Source organism: Macrobrachium nipponense, chromosome 12, assembly GCF_015104395.2.
Source record: "Macrobrachium nipponense isolate FS-2020 chromosome 12, ASM1510439v2, whole genome shotgun sequence".
NCBI classification, from domain to species: domain Eukaryota; kingdom Metazoa; phylum Arthropoda; class Malacostraca; order Decapoda; family Palaemonidae; genus Macrobrachium; species Macrobrachium nipponense.
This window is the reverse complement of record NC_087205.1, coordinates 79,685,157-79,705,492: the sequence shown is the minus strand read 5'-3', so window position 1 is coordinate 79,705,492 and position 20,336 is coordinate 79,685,157.

Here is a 20,336-nt window from a genome sequence, read left to right as displayed (position 1 = left end):
TGTTGTATCATGTATCTATTAGATTGTGTATGTTACTGTCTGTATTTTGTATATTCCATGTATATCGCCCTGAGCTGAAATAAAGTATATTATTATTACTATTACTACTACCAAGGCAGGAGAAGGGCAGGGGACTATAGTTGATTCACATCAGCCGTGCATTTGATGTCTGGCCCAGTCCCTTATGACGCTCCTGATTGGCTGTTGATAATCCAATCACAGGGATGGAAACTCTCAGTCTCTCTCGAGAGTTCACATTGGTAGGATGTATGTTCCATCTCTCCTGAGGTATATGTCTTTCAGGAGAGGTGGAACATACATCCTGCCTATGTGAACTCTCGAGAGAGACTGAGTTTTCAGCCGCTATCACTGGCTTATCAGCAGCCAATCAGGAGCGTCGTAAGGAACTGGCGTAGACGTCAAATGCACGGTTGATGTGAATCTACTATGGCAATCCTAACACCTGAGAATCGAAAGACTAACACCTGGTTCTGCCCTTATAAAATGAAAAGGTGTATAGGCTGAAATAACGCACACACAATTTTTACAGCGGGTGCCAAAGACCACGGTTTATAATGAAATGAAACTATTGTAATTTAGGCAACCTTTCAAAAATTTCGGTGCTCTCTCTCTCTCTCTCTCTCTCTCTCTCTCTCTCTCAAGCCAATCATTGTTACATACTAGTCAATATTTTAAGTGTCAAAAATTCAGATACAATTAAATAAGTAAATTCCCAAATAGAAATATTGTACAAGAAATTATTCCAAGTGACTGGACAATCCTAAGTCTCCTTCGCTTGAATGCCCAGAGAAGTAACCAATACGGGTTATGATTATTCCATACACAAACAAGAGGAACGACAATAATTATCACCTAAAAGATCTCCCTACGGAAATGGTAAGCTTTTACAAAATGTCTTATTTTTTGCCTTCGCCATTAGCGTTATTGTCTCGCTTGCGCTTACTACTGAAAACTGGCAAAGTTTAACAAAGGGGAGAGCGAAGAATAAAACTTTCTACCGCTGCATAGTCACTCATTCTATTATGAAAGTTTTCTCTCCATTGGCAAAAAAAAAGAAGAAAAAAAAATGAATTTTCTCTGCAGTGGTTTCCCAGCCTGATCTCGAATTGCGTAAAAGAATCATATTCACAGAAGCTTATAATAGTCATCATTTCTGGTGATTAGAAATTAATTTCTCGATATAATGTGGTTCGGATCCCACAATAAACTGTCGGTCCCGTTTCCAAGCAACCAATTGGTTCCTAGCTAGCTAAATAAAAATCTAATCCTTTGGGCCAGCCCTAAGAAAGCTGTTAATAAACTCAGAAGTCGGGTTAAACTATGATATACTTTTTAAAACAGTCATTTCTTCAGTCCAAAATTTCATGGTCTGTTAAAGACTATCAACTTCTTTTGTTTTTTTTTTTTTATTTTTTTTTCAACATAAAGAAGGTAAAACAGTAGACCAAATGTCTTGACCTGGTCTGCACCAACAAAAAGTAAAAACTGAGATTGAAGGGCATTAGAAATAGAAACCTGAATCCGGTCTTCGAGAACAAAAGGCTTCATTATAAAGAAGAGAATAAAACAGTTAAGTAACAACGCTAAAATTGACACAAAAGAAACCCTGAAGGTCAGCACCTGCCACGTTTCTCTGTTGTCATCGTTGCCTCCATCGTTCTGTATTTTCAATATTTTCTATTTAGTTTTCACATGATATTTTTCTTTGGGTAAAGTCGTCTTGTATTTGGTTTGGCTAACATCCTCCCTTTGTTTTTACTTTTCCATCATCGTTCCTTTTGTTTTAAAGTTTGATTCATAAAATTCTACTATTTCACTCGCTGTTCTCCAATGTCGTTCAACGTATTTCCACTACTTCATGTTCAGTTGTATTACGAGGATTAAGTAACTGTCTGCCAGTGGACTGATTATTCTAAAAAAAAAATCTACGTACCAAAAATGCTCAAATTCTCAAAAGTATTATCTATACTTCCGAAGCAATTTATGAATTGGTGCCTTCCAAAATTCACGCTCTCCAACGTACATAACCACTATATGTCAAAAGAGAGACAATGAGGACACGAGCATAGGGAAAGTTTGTTACTATTAAGTATTTCAAAGTTTTACCTTAACTGTCTTTAGTAAAAATACCTGGGTAAAATTATTACATCAGCAAAAGAATAAAAAAAAGTACAGTGATTGTCATGAAATATGACAAACTAAGAGGAAAAATCATATTTACATGAATAATAATCAATAGGTCTGCTCATCTTCGGGGCTTTATGAAAACTGATCAAATTTCCACCACTGCAAGTTTTTCCTTTATCACATTTCATATAAACGTCAGTAGCACTAATTAAACATTCAAGAATGGATCAAAACTACTTTAGGAACACTATTAATTTCTGGAAGAAATTAGTCAGAAAACATAAATGATCAGTCCTTCAATAGTAACTGCGTGCTGAACCTCAAGACAATTCTTCGGAATTATATATTAGAAAAAAAAATTGAGTGAACGCAAAATCTCAGATATTCACTGAAGCAGGAGCCTCGATTAACGCTTCCATTTGAAGTAAATCTACCTCAAACTCTCCAAAAGAACAAGGAAAACCAAAAATATCATTGACAGAGATATTCATGAAAGAAGTTGATGAAAAGACCTTGAAACAAGGAGCTTTCTAGTACAAAACGGGTGTATAATAACTATGTATTTAATCTTCAGAATCTATATTACATTCCACGCGAGCGTAAAACGCTGTCATATCAGGCGTAAAATCCTCCTCCGAAATTAATATCCAATATATATCGAAATTCTACTCACCGTATGATATGCACTTTTATTAAATGCCTCCTCCTCCTCCTCCTCCACCTCCTCCTCCTCCTCCTTCCACTATCCCAGACCTCTTTGTTTAAACTCAGGAATTTTTGTCGACTGGTTGTGAAAGAATTCAATTTGTTTTTTGAAAGAAATTCGTTTCATCTCGCTCTTTCTCATTCCTGTTCAGCATATTGGAGAATCATGAGGGGGATTCTCTCATTGTCAATAGAGGGAAGAAATCACTTGCCTTTTGCATCATTATTTATTCTAAGTAAAGGGATTTCCTCGAAGGTATTGGATGTAATTAAAGTACTTGAAAGCTCGCTCTCTCTCTCTCTCTCTCTAGGTTGGTGTGAAGGTTTTGTGGATTTTTCTAATATCTTCACATTTCAACAAAATCCAAAGCGTTCCAGCTCCTTAAAATATTTATTTTACTTAAATTACTTTATCATGAACTTTTCCAAATAACTTTGGGCATCAATTTGCTATATAACTAATGTTCTGTTTTTTTTTTTTTATTTGTCTTGGATTTCAATGAGAGAGAGAGAGAGAGAGAGAGAGAGATGAGACGAGAGAGAGAGAGAGAGAGAGAGAGAGAGAGAGAGAGAGAGAGAGAGATTTCGAACTTAGTTACACAATTTTACCAAAAGCACAATTCTCTCATCTTAACGAATCAGTTACTTTCATGAAAAATTATTTTTATCAGTAAAATATAAACATACACGAATGATTACATATTTCTTTACCAATGAATACTTATGAATTAGGTAAAAATTTTTATTCAGATATATAGATATGATATATATATATATATATATATATCTATATATATATATATATCATATGTATATTAATATATATATAATATATATATATATATATATATTATATATTAGGCCTAGGGTTTTTGATTAATAATATATTGCCAATATGTTCGCGTGGACCTATTGGAATGTGAAGAACAGAGCAGAAGCAACGACCCGAGAAAAGCTGACAAATAGTTTTTGTGGATAGGCGTGAGAATACAAAACTGCATAGTTAGACAAATCAATGTACTCAGGTCATGAACTCTTCTCAAAGTGCCTTTGTGAAACTGGATGAAGCCAGTTAATTGTGAGGCGCTAACGAACTGTGCGTTCGTATGTGCGTGTGCGCTCTTCCTTTTAAATCTATGATACACAAGTTTATGGGGGATTTTTGATAGAGGCGTCTTTGGAAGGAAGGCAGGATGCCGTGGTGCTCCTCCGAAAAAAAAAAAAAAAAAAAAAAAAAAAGGGTGGTTATATCCTCATTACAGGTTTTGGTGGCAGGCGGTGAAAAAGGTTTTTTTTTATGCCTGGGAACGCCAATGAAGAGATAGGTGACCAGTTAAAAAAAATAAAGGGGTTATGGCTTAGCGATAGTTTTCGAACGACAAAGCCTTTGTGGGATTGTGGAAAATTGTTAAATTGTTAGTTTTCAGTTACTTAGTGAGAAAAAATGAGAAATATCTATCCATTAACTGTGCTAAAGGGAGTGGGAAGAATTTTCTTAGACTCAGCATTTGGCCCAAGCACTCTGCCTACTAGTTGCGGCACTCAGTATGACTTCTGTGTGTAATGTCGAGTGCATCCCGAGATAATCGTGCATGTATCACTGCCGTGTCGTGTGCGAATTCCGAGTTCTTTCTGTTCCCATTATGGAATGGTGAGTGTTTAAAGATGTGTTTATGCATGTGAACTGTGCTTGGATAGCATATTTAGCTCGGAGACAGAGCGGCCACTGAATTTCATGGGCTCAGCACATTTCTGCTAACCGGCGCAAAGAGACGCATTGCAAGGGGACTACTGGCATGCCTCGAGGGATAGTGCATGCGAGGGTACTGGTATATACCTCAGGGAGGTCCTCAGACACTGTTCAAGGGGAGGTGGGTACTGGTCTGCCTCGGGGTAGTGTTCTATCGCTTGACGGGGGAGTGTAATGCTCATTGGGGGGGTGAAACTTTTTTTTTCTCAGTGTGGGTGAACTCCTCCTTTCCTCTTTTTTTCTTTGTTGGGCTGTTGAAGACAAGTCTGGCCTTGACATTGAATGCTAAGACATCAGCTGATTGATTAGTTGATGAAGTGAAACGCCCGTAGAGTCTTTCTTTTCGAAAAGATATTTTTTTTTTCCTCTTGGATGAAGAGAAAAGGAAATAAAAAGAGAATTGAAATGCATTGTATGGGTGTATGTTTTCCTTGTGCCTTGGAAGACACAAAATGGGGATACACAGATTATTGTTATTTTTTTTCTTTTTTAAATGGTGCCGAATGGTGATGCCCGATGCCGTGAATGGTGTTGTATCTGTGTTGTGTGGCAATGGTGTTGCATCTGGAGAAATTGTGTGTCATAAGGTTCAGCATTACTGTTGTGTGCTATTTGAATTTCACCCTTACTTGAGATCTTTGCAAGAGAATTGTTACTATGGAGAGTTATTATTGTTATTAATAATTATTATACTTGAGATGTTTCACGGGAGGGTTGTTTAAGTATAATGATCATTTGAGATATTTGAGATATTTCATGGGAGATTATTTTATAGTTATTACAGATAATTATTCATGGAGAATTATTACAATGAACTAATGGGGAGAAATCTTGTCTTAATTATTTGTTGAGTTTTTGTAACTTTGGAGAATATTTCAGTCATTCATGGGGGATGAGTTTTGCTGAATCTTGATGAATCTGGCTGAATCTTGGTGAATTGTGTTGAATCTTGCTGAATTTTATGCTGCATTTTTGGAGAATGGACAAGCATTAACATTGGTGATATTTCTTTTTGTACTGATACTGGTGATTTTAATGATAGCAATTTTTTTAGTGATTTTGCTGATAGTGATGCTTCTGATACTGATTTTTGTTGTACTAATACGTGGGTGTTGTAATGCTATCAAGGGTGGTGAAATCTTTTTTGAATTTTGGGAGGAACTAACAACACATTATTTTAGTTTTTTTTTTTTCTTTTTTTTATGAGTTCAGCAGATAATTGCTTGACATCTAGCGAGTTACGAGAAATAGTTAACAATGCCGTAGATTTCTCTTTTCTCCTTTTTTGGAAGTTAGCCATCGCTGACACAAGTTTTTTTTATCAAGGGTGAATCTGAATTTATTTTTTCTCTCCAGTTGGTGTGAATATTTTTTAATATCTCAGTTCGTGACTTAGAGTCATTGTTCGGGAACGTGTTTGTGTTTCAGCTATTTGATGCTGTAGAGAGATTTACGGGAGAATTTTTTGCATGTTTTGAATGCATACGTAATGGCACTACATTTTTTCTCTGGATATTTGTGTTCCAGAAATTGTGAGTTTTCTTGCACAATACATTAGTTGTAGTTGTGACAACTTTGTGAGAGATAGGAAACTTGGTTAAGTTTTCTAGTGGCCTACGTTGTAGTGCATATAGAGAAGTCTTGGCTAAGACACTGTGAATTTGGAGTTTTTATTATAATGAGTTGTGGCACATTGGTGATTTTTTCTAGAATTTCCTAGACAGTTTTTATTTGCCGAGTTTTTTGCCTTTTTTAGCAATTATGCTAAGGAGAGAGTTTTATAGTTTTTGACTATAACATTGAGTTATTCTCTGGAGAATTGAAGTTATAATTGGAGGTATATTATTTTGGAGTTATAATTTGAGATATAATATATTGGGGATATATTTCTGGCCATTTTGATATTTGCCAATGGTGGTGAGAGCTATGTTTAGTTCAATTATTTTGCAGCCATCTTTGTTGCAAATGGAGACACATTTTTTGCACATTTTTTGGAGATAGGATTTCATTTTTTGATATTCCTGTTTGGAGATATATTTTTTGGAGCCTTGTTTTATTCCACATGGAGTATTGGGGAAATAGAGGTAAATATTTTTTAGTTGCCGAAATAGAGGTGATTATTCTTTATTCCTGGAGTGGTGGTTTTTTTTATTAACATATGGCTATCGGAGAAATAAGAGAGAAATATATGTGGAAATGGTTATTAACCAAATGGAGGAAATATTTTTATAACCGGAGTGATGTTCTTATTAATGTGGTGTCACATATTTATATATGGAGATGGAATTAATCTTTGGCGGGTGACCCTTTTTTTTTTGTGGTTATGGAGTTTTTATTTGAGCCAAGAGAAGATTTCTGTGGCTCTTTCTCTTTGATTTCGTGACTATTTGGAGGCGAGTGGCATTACTGCATTGTGGTCCTATGGAGATGTGTGCATTTTTAATGTTCACAAGTGTGTTATTTTTGGAGGCATATAATTGGGCTGTGTCATGGTGAGAGAATAAGTCTTCGAGACAAATTTTTGTACACATTAGTCATATCCTGGAGTTAATTTTGTGAAATGTGTCTGTTAAACCTTTTTCTGTAGAATCATGAGTTTCCGAACTTGTGTGTCTGACTAGACATTTTTTGTGCTGCTGTTTGAGCACACGTCCGCAGGCGGATTTTCTGCTGACAAGCGATGTGATGAGCCGTGTGCTGACTCTTTTCCTCTGATGACGATTGATCAGAATTTTAGCAATATCTGGAAATGTTGACAATAGCATTTCACGAAAGCACATGGGTAACAGTTTGCTTTCTGGCAAATTCCGTAACTTTACATGGAGCATTTCTTGGAAAAATGCGGGGGGTTATGCATATTATACATGTATTATGTATTTTGTGATTGGAGAAATCTACTTGTGATTATCTTTTTTTTATTTTTATTTTTCTTCCTTTTCCTGTGAGAGATGTAATTGGGGGATTGAGTTTTAAATAGCATTTGTTTTTGGACGGGAGATGTGATTTATCGGGGTTGTTATTTACATAAATGGGAGTTTGACATTAAGTTTCATTGTAATTAATTGTATGAGCAGTAAAGGGGTTTTTGCTGTTAAACATTGGAGATTTTTACTGATTTTGTGGGTTGTTCAGATATCAGAGCTTGAGAGAACATTTTTTGGGCCTGAGCGTGTTACGTGATTCTTTGTTTTTTCCTTGGGCTCATTACAATTTTTTCTTTTTTTTACTTATGATAACATTCGAGTTTGAAATGTGAGTGCAGAAGTCCGTGGAGTTGCTGTGATTTCTGAGTTGTGTGTGTGCTGATGTGTGAGTTTGGAGAATTGAGTTGGAGAACTTGATGTTTTTTTTTCTTTGAGAGTTGTGATAATGACTTATGATTTAGTAGTCATATTAAAGGGAATTAGTTGGGAGACGTTCAGTTAGTATTTCTGACCTTTTGAGATCAATGTTTGATAGAAGTAGTATGTCTGGGTTAATTTTCTTAGATTGACCAGTGACTTGACTGACATACTAACACACCAAAAAGTCGTTTCCCAACGCTAGCAAGACGTCCACCAGTCGTGCAGAGAGGCTGCTGTCGTTTTGTCCGTGGTGATTACGAGAGTTTCCACGATGGTGATCGCGAGAGTTCTACAGCGTGTCTTTTGGCGATCTGCAGAAGTCGTTAGAAGTCTTCTACAATGAGGGAGGCATTCCGTCTTCCTACAGTCTGCTACAGTTCGCAGACAAGCAAAGAGGGATATTCAAGAATCCAAAGAGAGAAAATTCTAGTGTTATTTGGAGATAAAAGCGTAACAGACTTTATTTTGTAATGCCAGAGACGTGCAGTTATTACTTATATTTTATTTTAAGCCGGCAAATGTGTTTTATATTATATAAGCTATTTTGTTGACCATTTTGCTAGGCAGGGGCTAGCATTGGTTAGTGGCCGGGCAGTATTAGGCATAGGGTTTTTTATTAATAATATATTGCCAATATGTTCGCTGTGACCTATTGGAATGTGAAGAACAGAGCAGAAGCAACGACCCAAGAAAAGCTGATGAATAGTTTTTGTGGATGGCGTGAGATAAAACTGCATAGTTAGACAAGTCAATGTACTCAGGTCATGAACTCTTCTCAAAGTGCCTTTGTGAAACTGGATGAAGCCAGTAATTGTGAGGCGCTAACGAACTGTGCGTTTGTATGTGTGTGTGCGCCTCTTCCTTTTAAATCTATGATACACAAGTCTATGGGGGATTTTTGATAGAGGCGTCTTTGGAAGGAAGGCAGGATGCCGTGGTGCTCTCCGAAGTGGTTTTTTATTAAGTGTGCGAAATAGTCCGGCTGCTTGGGTGAGTTTGAACTGTTTAGCCAAAGAGTGGCTTGTTACCTATTTGACATTTTGTGGTAATATCCAATCTTTAGTCTCTGATTGTTAAACTTGTGTGTGTACTTATGGGATGTGTTCTGTATCTTTGAAACAGACGGTTCTGGCAATGGGGGGACCGAGAGGGAGTCCCGATGGGGGAAATAGACTTTTGGTGACTATAACTGTTCAGACATTTTTGTTGGGGTTTTAATTGAATTGATTCATTATTTATTCATTGTTAATAAATGTATCTTTTGTAATGCAACTCTCTCATTTTGGTTACCTGTTAGAGTGGAGAGAAAGAGGTGAGAGAGAGAGAGAGAGAGAGAGGTGTCAGTGCTAGAGAGAGGTGGAGAGAGAGAGAGAAAGAGAGGTTTGTTTGTGGTTTGCCTTGACGCTCGAGTTACACGTTTACCAAATGAATAATGAGGAAATATCCTCATTACATATATATATATATATATATATATATATATATATATATATATACACACACACACACACACATATTTATATATATATATATATATATATATATATATATTATATATATATTATATATAACACATACACACACACACACACGCACATATATATAGATATTATATAATATATATATATATATATATATAAATGAGATACATATATAATATATAATATCATAATATATGGATAATGTATATATATAATATATATATATATCTATATATTAATTTATATATATCAAAAAAATTTTATATCATATATATATATATATTTCATATATCATGGATAGTATATATATATATATTATATATAACTATTATATATATATATATATATATATATAATTACCAAGGTGCAGTCAGGTGAAGACCAAGAGAGACATCAAAGCACTGGTGGACTAAGGATAGTAAGGAAACAGACCAATTCTAACATTTGTCTTTTCTTTATTCAGACATTTCGTTATTCAACATTATGTCTCCTGAGAAGATTCCCAGATGTAAAAATGCTTTACGAAACGTCTGAATAAAGAAAGGACAAATGTTGAAATTGTCCGCTTAGATATGTATATCATTAAATACGAGGGACATTTTCTCAGCAATTACACTTCCAAGCTCGATGTTTCTTGCATTTACGCGTCCTTATTCATCACTAACATTACAGTAGGATATAATACATAAAACAAAGGTTACATTTGGATATCACTTCCATACATTTACTAAAATATCATGGCTAAAATCTTTGGGAAAAATCACATTCATACTGTATTATTCAGTCATATAATCTGTACCACAGTCATATAAGGGGTTCATAGGTAACCCAAAAGCGATTCGCGCTATGCACCAATTTCATCTTGCACACATTTCCAGGAAATGACAGTACTTCTTCCGACCGTTTCTGACTACATTTCCCTAGCACTGTACTATATTCCTTTATTTCTTGTACTTTACATTAAGTACTGACCCTGAGTTACTCCAATCGTAACTATTCTACTTCGGATTCAAAAACAAGTAAAAATTGCACAGAAGTTTCTTCGGCGCAATCGAGTTTTCTGTACATCGCATAATCAAGGCCACCGACAACAGATCTATCTTTCGGTGGTTTTGGTGTAGTGCTGTATGAGTCACGGCCCCTGAAATTTTAACCACAGACCGGTGGTGGCCTGTCCTATATCGTTGCCAGACGCAAGATAATAGTTAACCTTAACCTAGATCATAGTTAACTTTACCCTTAAATAAAAAAAATTTTACTCAGGCTAGACGGCTGTAATTTGCTGTGTTTGACTAGAGAGTGGCTGATCAACATACCAATTAGCAGCCTTCTAGCCTCAATAGTTTTTAAGATTTGAGAGAAGACAAAAAAAATTTCAGACGGACGGACAAAGCCATCTCCATAGTTTTCTTTTACAGCAAACTAAAACAAATAGATCCCGTGGTGGATTTACGTAGTCTCTTAACGAGAAACTATTTCCATTTCGTGAGAAAATGAAATGACACAGTATATAGAAGTTTCAATAATATTTCGATTTGAGAACAGGCCCATACGGTATGGGTACACAAAATGTTTCTTTTCTTATTTAACAGGATATAGCAGGGACTAGATTTCTGCATCTGACAGCATCAGATGAATCTTTACCCAATGTACAATATGTGATTGTACCATCTAAATTACATCATTTATAAATACTTTTAAAAGTAAATTAAATTCACTCGCTGGAAATACGTTTTTTCTTCAACTATAACGTAATAAATACGAAGAAAAGGGTATTAGAGTTTATTACTGGAATGTCTTTCAAGAGAACTCGAAAACTGAACATCATTTTCACAATTGAAACTAGTTGTAAAAAGTACTTTTCGCTGTGGTCCACTTAGGAGTAACATGAAATGAGAAGCAAATGGAAAATCCTTAACATTTTTCTCTCTTTCTAAAGAGATGATTACGAGCTTTCAATCATTTTAGTAATGTTTCGACTGAAAGCAATTCCCCTAAACACCTGACCTTTCAGTTATCATACATTCACGTACGGCAGGCTTTGAAAAATCTAAACTTTTACAGATGAAATGCCTGTTAGGGGTAACAATTATTGGGCTATACAAAATGGGTTCGTATGTGTTGTAGGTGACTGCTCTCGCGATGACATAAAATCAATTTGAAAGTTGGTAACTTGTGCAAAGAAAAAAGTTTACTTCAATAACAACTCCCTCAGCCTTCTTGAATTTTCATTTACTTTCCTTTTTATTACATAATATTACCAGGTCTACCTATAAGCCTTTAAGTTTTATGAACCTTCCCCTTTTCCTTACACCTACGCATATCTCTTCCTCGCTTGGATGAGAAGGATTTAGAGCCCTTCTACTCAATTTCCCCTCACTCGTAGTTCAAATCTACACCTCTCGGTAGATGGAGAGTGATTTGAACAACCCCCCCCCCCCCCACTCTAAACTTTCCCAGTCCCGGTAAACCCCCAACCCACACCCGGCCCGCTCTCTCCTCCTGCGTCTGTGTTGGCCCACCCACACAGTTCAAAAGGCTACACCTTGACTTTGTGATTTTTCTTTAAGCAACCAATTAATGTCAACTGAGAGGAAAACACGTTAAACTATTCATTTGTCGTTTATACTACATCCACTTATTATCATGACCTCAGATTTAATCCAAAGGAAGCATTTACTCCCATTTACTTCGATTCATTGCATTCGTCGTGATTTAAAACTGAACTTGAATGCCAACGCTCCGTTGTTACCTCAAACCAAAACCCAATTAACGTGCAGTTCGCCATAAATTTAAGCTTTCACAAAATGGAATAAAGTTCACTGAATCCTAATATCGGCGGTACATCACGTCACTTAGCATGACTAAAAGCCTATTAAATTCTTTAAAGGCGGCATTACTCTTTACTTAGAAAGGCATTCTGTCACAGTTAGCCTCTGGAAAGGTAATTTTTAGTTCATTTAGAAAGATTATTAGAGGATTCAAAAGTGTCATTAATCCGATCCTTTGATTTTTTTACGACCTCATGACAGCAAATCAATGAAGAAAATCAATACTGAAATTTACAACATAACCCGTGAAGTTCCGCTCTTTCCCCGGGGGCCAACACCTTGCCTCTCATAATATAATATTCGGAGGGAATCAACAAACCTTCATATTACCTTTGCTTAGAAATATACGCTTGAAGTGAAGCTATGCTTTTCACGGGGTAAACACAAACAAGTCTACCAACTTACCTGTCATGTATTTCCCTTATTTTGTTTTAAATTGATACCTTTCTACAATTTCAACAGTTGGCTGATTATTTTGTGATTCTTAGTTTATGAAAATTTAGTTTCCAACGGTGGATTTTTCACGCAGATATACATACACACATAGATGTGTGTGTATATACGTATATATATAATTCTGATTCCTGCTCGTTCACTCCTAGAAATACTGTAGTGAACACTGAAAAATTTGGCCTTGAATGGAGGACAAGAGATCAGAACAAAAAGAAAAAAATTACTAAGGCATAAGGCTAATATTACTAAGGAAGGAGGACTTTATATAAAAGCTGGACTTCAGTTTAAATGCACTGTATTTACATTAATTTACAGAGGTCCAGGAGACTAATAATGGGGTTGATTGGTCGATCCACCAGAAACACGTGGTTGGGGCAATCCAGACACAACGTTCAGAAATTTTGTGCAAACAGATTGAAAATGCAAGCTTGCTCCAAGGGCTTCCAATTTCTACCACAATCAGGCACGGTGTTTGTCTGCAAAGAGATAGGACACTGGCATAAGGTGGGGGGGCACATGAGGGTGAACGTTACATACTACTTTCTTTCAATCAAAAGTTTACAGGCCACTCCTGGGGAAATGAACTGACAGGGGATTTACACAGAGAACTATTTCGTTGCTTGAATTTACTGGGGGGTGTTCACTAGTATCACAAAGGGAGTAATCACAAAATGGAACCCAGATGGGAAGGAATGAGAAACTAAACAAGTCGCCTTGGAAAAAGGAAATGAAATACAGACAAAGGTAAACAATTCCCTGGCTGAACTGGAATTATTCTCACAGTACCTGGCCGTCATGGGGGGCTTGAATGTAATCTTCACTTTGATGTTTCTGTGCACTATGGAAATTTAAAAATACTTGGGACTTCCCAGACGAGAGCAGGGGGATAGCAGAAAGGGGAAGAGGCAGCATCTTAGGTCTACCGTGCTTCTGAGGCCGAGCCGCTGGCTTCTGATCCTTTTAAATCCACGTCTCTGTTGGGGGTAATTCCGACAGCCAATGGGAGAAGAGATAGCTTTTTCGAGAGAATGGATGCTTACAGTTCAAAGGGGCAACTTGCATATAGACAAAGATGCATGAAACTGGTAAAAGGCCTTACTTTCCTCGGTTCTGGCTTAAAATCTTGAACAATATATATATATATATATATATTATATATATATATATATATATATATATATATATATATATATATATATGTGTGTGTGTGTGTGTGTATGTATATACGCATTATATATTATAAATTTACATATATTATTATCATTATATATAAATATTCCTTATGTCATCATACTAAAACTCTTCTGTACCCAAGAGTGAAGACTTTTTTTTGCTAAATACCGTACACAAGTTAAAAAGGAAGAAAATTGACTATTTCAATTCTACATAAGACTGATAATACATTAAGAATCAATTTCCACGACTGTCTCCCCTAAAGCTGAAAAGGTGTATCGGTGCTAACAGTATATGCATATACGCATAAGTATGAAGGTGTATGCATCTGTATACATCCGTCCTTCAGGAATGCGTGTTCGCTTTCAATATTATATCCCTAACCGAAACACTTAAAACCTTAACTTACAACAATGAAATGCATTTCTAGTCTAACTACAACTCAAATTTTACGGTCACGCAGGTAACTCGTAGGTTGAAATAACTCTTCCCATTTCAAGAGAACCTCACTGACCAGTGTGATGAATTTGTATATTCTTGACGCCATTGGGGAAAATACCTTAGACAACCCTTATTGTTGTTATGACAGTTATTCAATCATCTGTAACATCAATCACCAATGCAAAGTTGTCAACTACTAGCCAACTACTGTAAATAGCAATAATACTACTATACGACTATTATAAAAAAAACACTGCTATTCAACTATTATATAAATAATAAAAATACTATTATACAACTACTATAAAGAACATTCTTGAGAAACTGTTCATGCAATAAGCTTTTCATAAAACTACGACAAGAGAAAATTATTAGTACAGCTGTCGCGTCCGATACAGTCTCGTCTAACCAAATCCTAGCAGACATTCCACAACGCTTTTTCTCTCGTTCCCTTCCCCTAAGCCCAAAACATCGTCCCTTAAGTATTCTCCCAGGAACACAATGTACCAATTAACATCCGGGAAGTTCCCAAGAAACTTAAGCGATAGTAAGCTAATTCCGGGGGGGATTAATTATACTAATGGCTATGGGAGTCAATGAAAGGGACATTCGAGGATTCTGTTAGATTAATTTAAATTCATTTTCATCACACCCGCCCGCCCGCTCTCTCTCTCTCTCTCTCTCTCTCTCTCTCTCTCTCTCTCTCTCTCTCGACGAGGTAATCTCTCCCCCCGTACCCTCCGGTGGGATACGACCGATCATCAGGTAATCTCTTCTCTGGAATTTTAAATTGAGATTTAACTGCTTCAGGTTCATAAGAAAATTTTTTAATGTTCCTTTGTCTTACGAGACTTCCCTTGGTATAGTAGGAGAAGCTTGAAGACATAAAAAAAAACCCCTCTGCAAATCGAGAAATGGATTTAAAGTTGATGGAAAAAAACATTCTTATATAATAAGTACATGGGCCCTGTTCTATATACTTTGCCCCAGACCAGCTTGTCTTTAAAATCCCACAATAATCTTCATAGTGTTGGTGATAAGACTTGTTCCCAAAGGCAGCTATTTTCAATATGGAGTTATGGTCAAGATCGCCAAGTCACTATTCTTGGTACCATCTGAAATGACTTCACTAGTTTACTATACAAGCAAAATATGAAGTCTTAACTGTTTTAGGGTATTAACCCGGTGTGTGTCCACCTTTGTCAAAGTCCAGGCCCCAGGGTAAACTCATGCTAAGTAAAGTAGACGGACGCATGAAGATATCGTTTATTAATGTAATTTGTCGACCACACAATATAGAAATGGGTGTATAAAATACTTTGATCTCCGAGGGGCTAGTACTAAACAAGGCGTCCGTAGGACCTTTTGCCATGTTTAGTAGTAGCACCTCAGAAAGGTGGATACATACTGAGTTAATACCCTCTTTACTTCAAAAGTTTTGGTTGTGTACAGAATCTACAACTCCCTAATTTAACCTTTTGCCAAAGTTCTTGCGTAAATAAAAAGACGTGTGAACACAAGACAGACTGGCAAGCGAAAAAGACGAACGATTTGAAACCACTCACATCCTCTGTAGAGTTACTTAACGAATTTGACCGAAATCTTTTCAACCGTACAGGAGGTGCAATGTCAAGGTAAAAGTCTGATAGACTCACTAGCTGACTGACAGACAGACAGGCAAGGCAGGCAGTCGGGTAAGTGGCCAAACGTTGGAGAAAACTATAGTTGGCCCTACTATTATTCGATGACTAATATTATAGTCCTACCTTCTATATCAGTGAAAGTTTCATCATTCTGAAATCGGTTTCTGATAACTTAGATTATGAGATGCCATTGTATTATAACAGATGATTCTGTTCATCAAATAACCGTTCCTAATTGTGCACTTGCAAATTTTTAGTGGCGTACACTGAATGAATGACCTAATATTAGGGTCAACGGCACAAAAAAATTAATAAGTTATCAGAACGGATAGAAAAAATAGCATCTAACTTTCTTGCCATAAAATGTTGCTACAATTTTAAGAACCGTAAATGTACAGTACAAGATATGGCGAGAACCGAAGCAATGACAAAATTCCGTGGCACGTTACTGAAAACGAATCACGTTTTTTTTTCATATATCAGTAACAGGATTATTTTATGACCAGTGAGAGATATACATTTGCTCAATAAAAAGCATGAGGAAAAGACTGCTGGACCCATGTCTTTTCCTCCCCAACTGCGACCAACCAAAGTCGACTACCTTTTACACAGTTCATTGGGAGTCTGGAAACAGATATTAATTGTTTATCCCATTGAAAGCTATACAAGCAAATACAACGACATATTTATTGACTATATAAAGCGGACATAAATACATTCTAATTTTTTTTTTAAACTCGCAGTTTAAATTATATTTCGAATAGAACTTGCAACTCGTCAAAAGGATGCACCAATATCCTAACAGCTGTGTTGAGCTCTTGTGATACGTCATGCAGAGAAAGTGTCTGGACAGTAAACATTGCCTTTAACTCTTCCCAACTTACTTCCCCTTCAATTCTTTCGGCGCCGGGAGAAATCTTACCGCAAACTTTGTTTTAACTTATTTGGACGCGGATGCATCAATTTCGCTTTTCGTTTGGGGCTTGGAGGGGGGATGGGGGCGGCGGCCACACTTGTTCCTCTTTCTCGCTTTCTCCCTAATCTTTGTTGCCATCTGCGTTATTTGTGGAGTTAGTTTTCGCCAAGTTGTCTGGATCTGCTCGGAAAGGAGAGGGTAAAGAATGCTTGCAAGCCCAGAAGCGATAGTTCGCCAGCGAGTCGGTTTAGAATGTTACATCTCTGAGTGAATGTTTCTGCTGCGGTATTGAAAAGTCACATCAAATATATAGAATACCATTCATAAAATTTAAAGATGATACTTTATACTCAAATATACTAATATTCAGCACTGTTACATTTAAGCGATGAGCATATGAAATACAAAAATATGCTCCTATAAACTGTCGACACGCGCGCGCACAAACACACTTAGTACCGAATTTAGTGTACCTTGGGTAACTTACACTGAATAAGAATTATGTATGGTAAGTAACCTGCCCCATCAAAGATTCTAACCAATGTTGGTTTTAATACAGAGGGAGACAGTTGGTTTATCCACAATATTATAAAGCTGATTTCGACTCCACTATAAATTTTCTCGAAGAATTCAGGTCATGTGCTTAGAACCGCAATCAACCTATTTCCACCATGAAAGCTAAATTGTTTTTGTAAATCATAAAAAGGCCACGTGTTACAGCTATCATAGTAGAGTTAGAATGATTTTCATTCTAATACAAAGTTTACTTGATATATAATGTAGAGTAGAAATCAACTTAAATTACTTTTGATACTAAAGGCATAGTTTCGAATCTAGCCGGGGCAAATGCACTTTTATATAATTCTCTTTAGGAATACCTTTATATAATTCTCTTTAGGAATAATTTATTTCCCAAGATAATGCCAATATGTGAAAAGGGGGTATTTGTGTCCTAACATTTGCGTACAGAAAAATTCATAAACGTAGACTGACTTGCAAATGCCTCTTGATGCTCATCTTTAAGAGGCTTTGCTGTATCAAACCTAAACTCTGGACTTTTTGTTGACATATACGTACATATCTAGGTTCGATATGATAAGCTGCTTGAAGATTAACAAAATGGATTCTGCAACCGAATGCTGAAATAGATTTGCCGTTTCAGAAAACGTATCTAAGGAGGGGTAAACAATCACAGATGACGTGTTTAGCACATCAAGAATGTATGCCTGGCATATTAGATGAGACCTGGGATACAGTATAAAACACTAAAAACCAAGATACATGAAGACAAATCAGACAGGAGATGAAGAACCCAAAGTAGAACGTGGCAAGTGCCCATGAGTAAATTAAATGAGATTAAACAAAGGTCAAGATGAGATAACAGAACATTTTTGGACAAACTGACAGATGTTGACAAAGTGGAGAGGCACAGTTTTTTGAGACATCCATGGTTGATAAGGAAAAGAGGAAAAAATACCAGTTAAAAGGAAGGACTGGTTAATAATAACTAGTTCAATAAGAAGCACAAAGCTGGACAAAAGACTTGAGTGTGGTAATGAAGGAGACATCTGGAGCGGGGGGATACTTTGAGACTGATTCATCAAAAATTGACGGGAATCTGAATGTACCTCATGAATGAATTCACAGTTTTTGAAGAGGAAGCAACAGCAATAATAATAAAAAAAATTAGTAAATGGTACACACTCCAATACAGAGATGATTTTGGTTGAAACTGGAACGACACCTCATATTCTAACTTGACTGTTTTGCAGAATAAGGAATGAGAAAACAAAGCCTGAAGCCTGAGAACTGAAGTCATTATTAAGGTAACCAAGAATCCATTAGTGTATGGGTGTCCAGAAAGCCGAAAAACCGTGTTGTTCATTCCTTTCATATTTCCTTCGTTCAGCCAAGATCTTCCAGGTGTTAGCAACAGGAGAAATCGGCTGAATTTCTGTCTTAATTTTGGTAAGGAAGGAAACATTATTATATGTGAAAAGCAAATTTCCTGTATATAGTTGTGCTATGTCTTTTTATTAGTATTTACTAAGTCTGCCCGTATATTTTCTCTCTAAAAATCAATTTTTTTTTTTTTTTGCTTGATCACAGGCAAGTAATCAGTGGACAAAACAATTCTATCAGAGTTAGAAGTACCAGATTTCCAGTTTAATTAGTCAAGCATAAAATTTATTTAAATATCACTAATGCAAAAGGTGAGTGTGAAGTGAACTAGTAGGCTACAGCTTGCTTATTTACTTTGTAGGCCTAGTTAAACTCGTTACCGCTTGATAACTTTATTTATATTCCTAGTACACTCGCTACTGCCTGTAGACCTAAGGGCACTAAGTTATAAAATGACGTTTCACGACGAAGTCTAGACGTTTATATGAATTTTACTTGTTTTATAAATAGTCTTTGCTGATACGTAATAAAAAAAATTTAAATAACATTAATAATTTATTTGCTTGTTTTCAAAGTGGTCTATTTTGACATTAGGGTCAGTTAGTGCAAAGTTAACTGAACATTTGATTGAGCAGCCCACTTATTATTGAAAACACATTGTCAGAAATAATCTATGAAATAATCTATTATTCACTGAAATCATCTATATATATGGTGGATAACGTAAATCAATTTTGGATATAAGCATATCATTCAAAAAGGCTGAAATTTAAATTAGCCGCGGAAAATCTTGAACAATGATCAGCTCTGGTCCACGATGAAACTATTCAGAACATCCAAGAGATTTTAGCAAGAGATACCTATATAATTATGTAACAGGTGAAATCTTTCATAGAGTTTTGATGTATATTACCTACTCGCTAGAATGATTCACATAGGAACTCTTCGATAGAACAGGTTGTTTTCGAAGTTAAAAAAAAAAAAATTAAGAAAATGCCCTAGTTTCGAACGATATATTACGGATTCGGTCCACATTTATGGCTCATTGTACATGCATATATAAGCGATTGTTTTTCGCCTTTGGAGGTAGTGGCACAGCAGATAGTCTTTGTGGCTGGAAGTTGCCGGTTCAACGCCGTTCTCTACCCAAGCTTCGACCAAAAGCAGTTGCCAAACCACCAGATATAGAATTCACAGCTTTGGTCAACATGGCTGCATTGGATTTTCCAGCAAAGGGACCCATTCATCAGGGCAGTCAAGTGTTCGCTTCATTACGATGTAGTAAAAACGAAAATAAATTGCATTGATGTTGAAGCGTTAATTTCTTACTTTCCGTCAACAAACTTAATTCTATTCTCAACTCACGCATAGCTTGAGCATGACCGTTACTTATAGGAATGGAATATGAAATTAAGGCTTGAAGCCAAGCACGGGAATCCGAGGGATTATTCAGCACGACCGTTACTTATAGGAGCTAGGAAGACTCATTTTCTACTGGCAAATTTTCTGGTGGCAGCACGAGTCGCTATTCAGGGACTTGGTTTCTTGA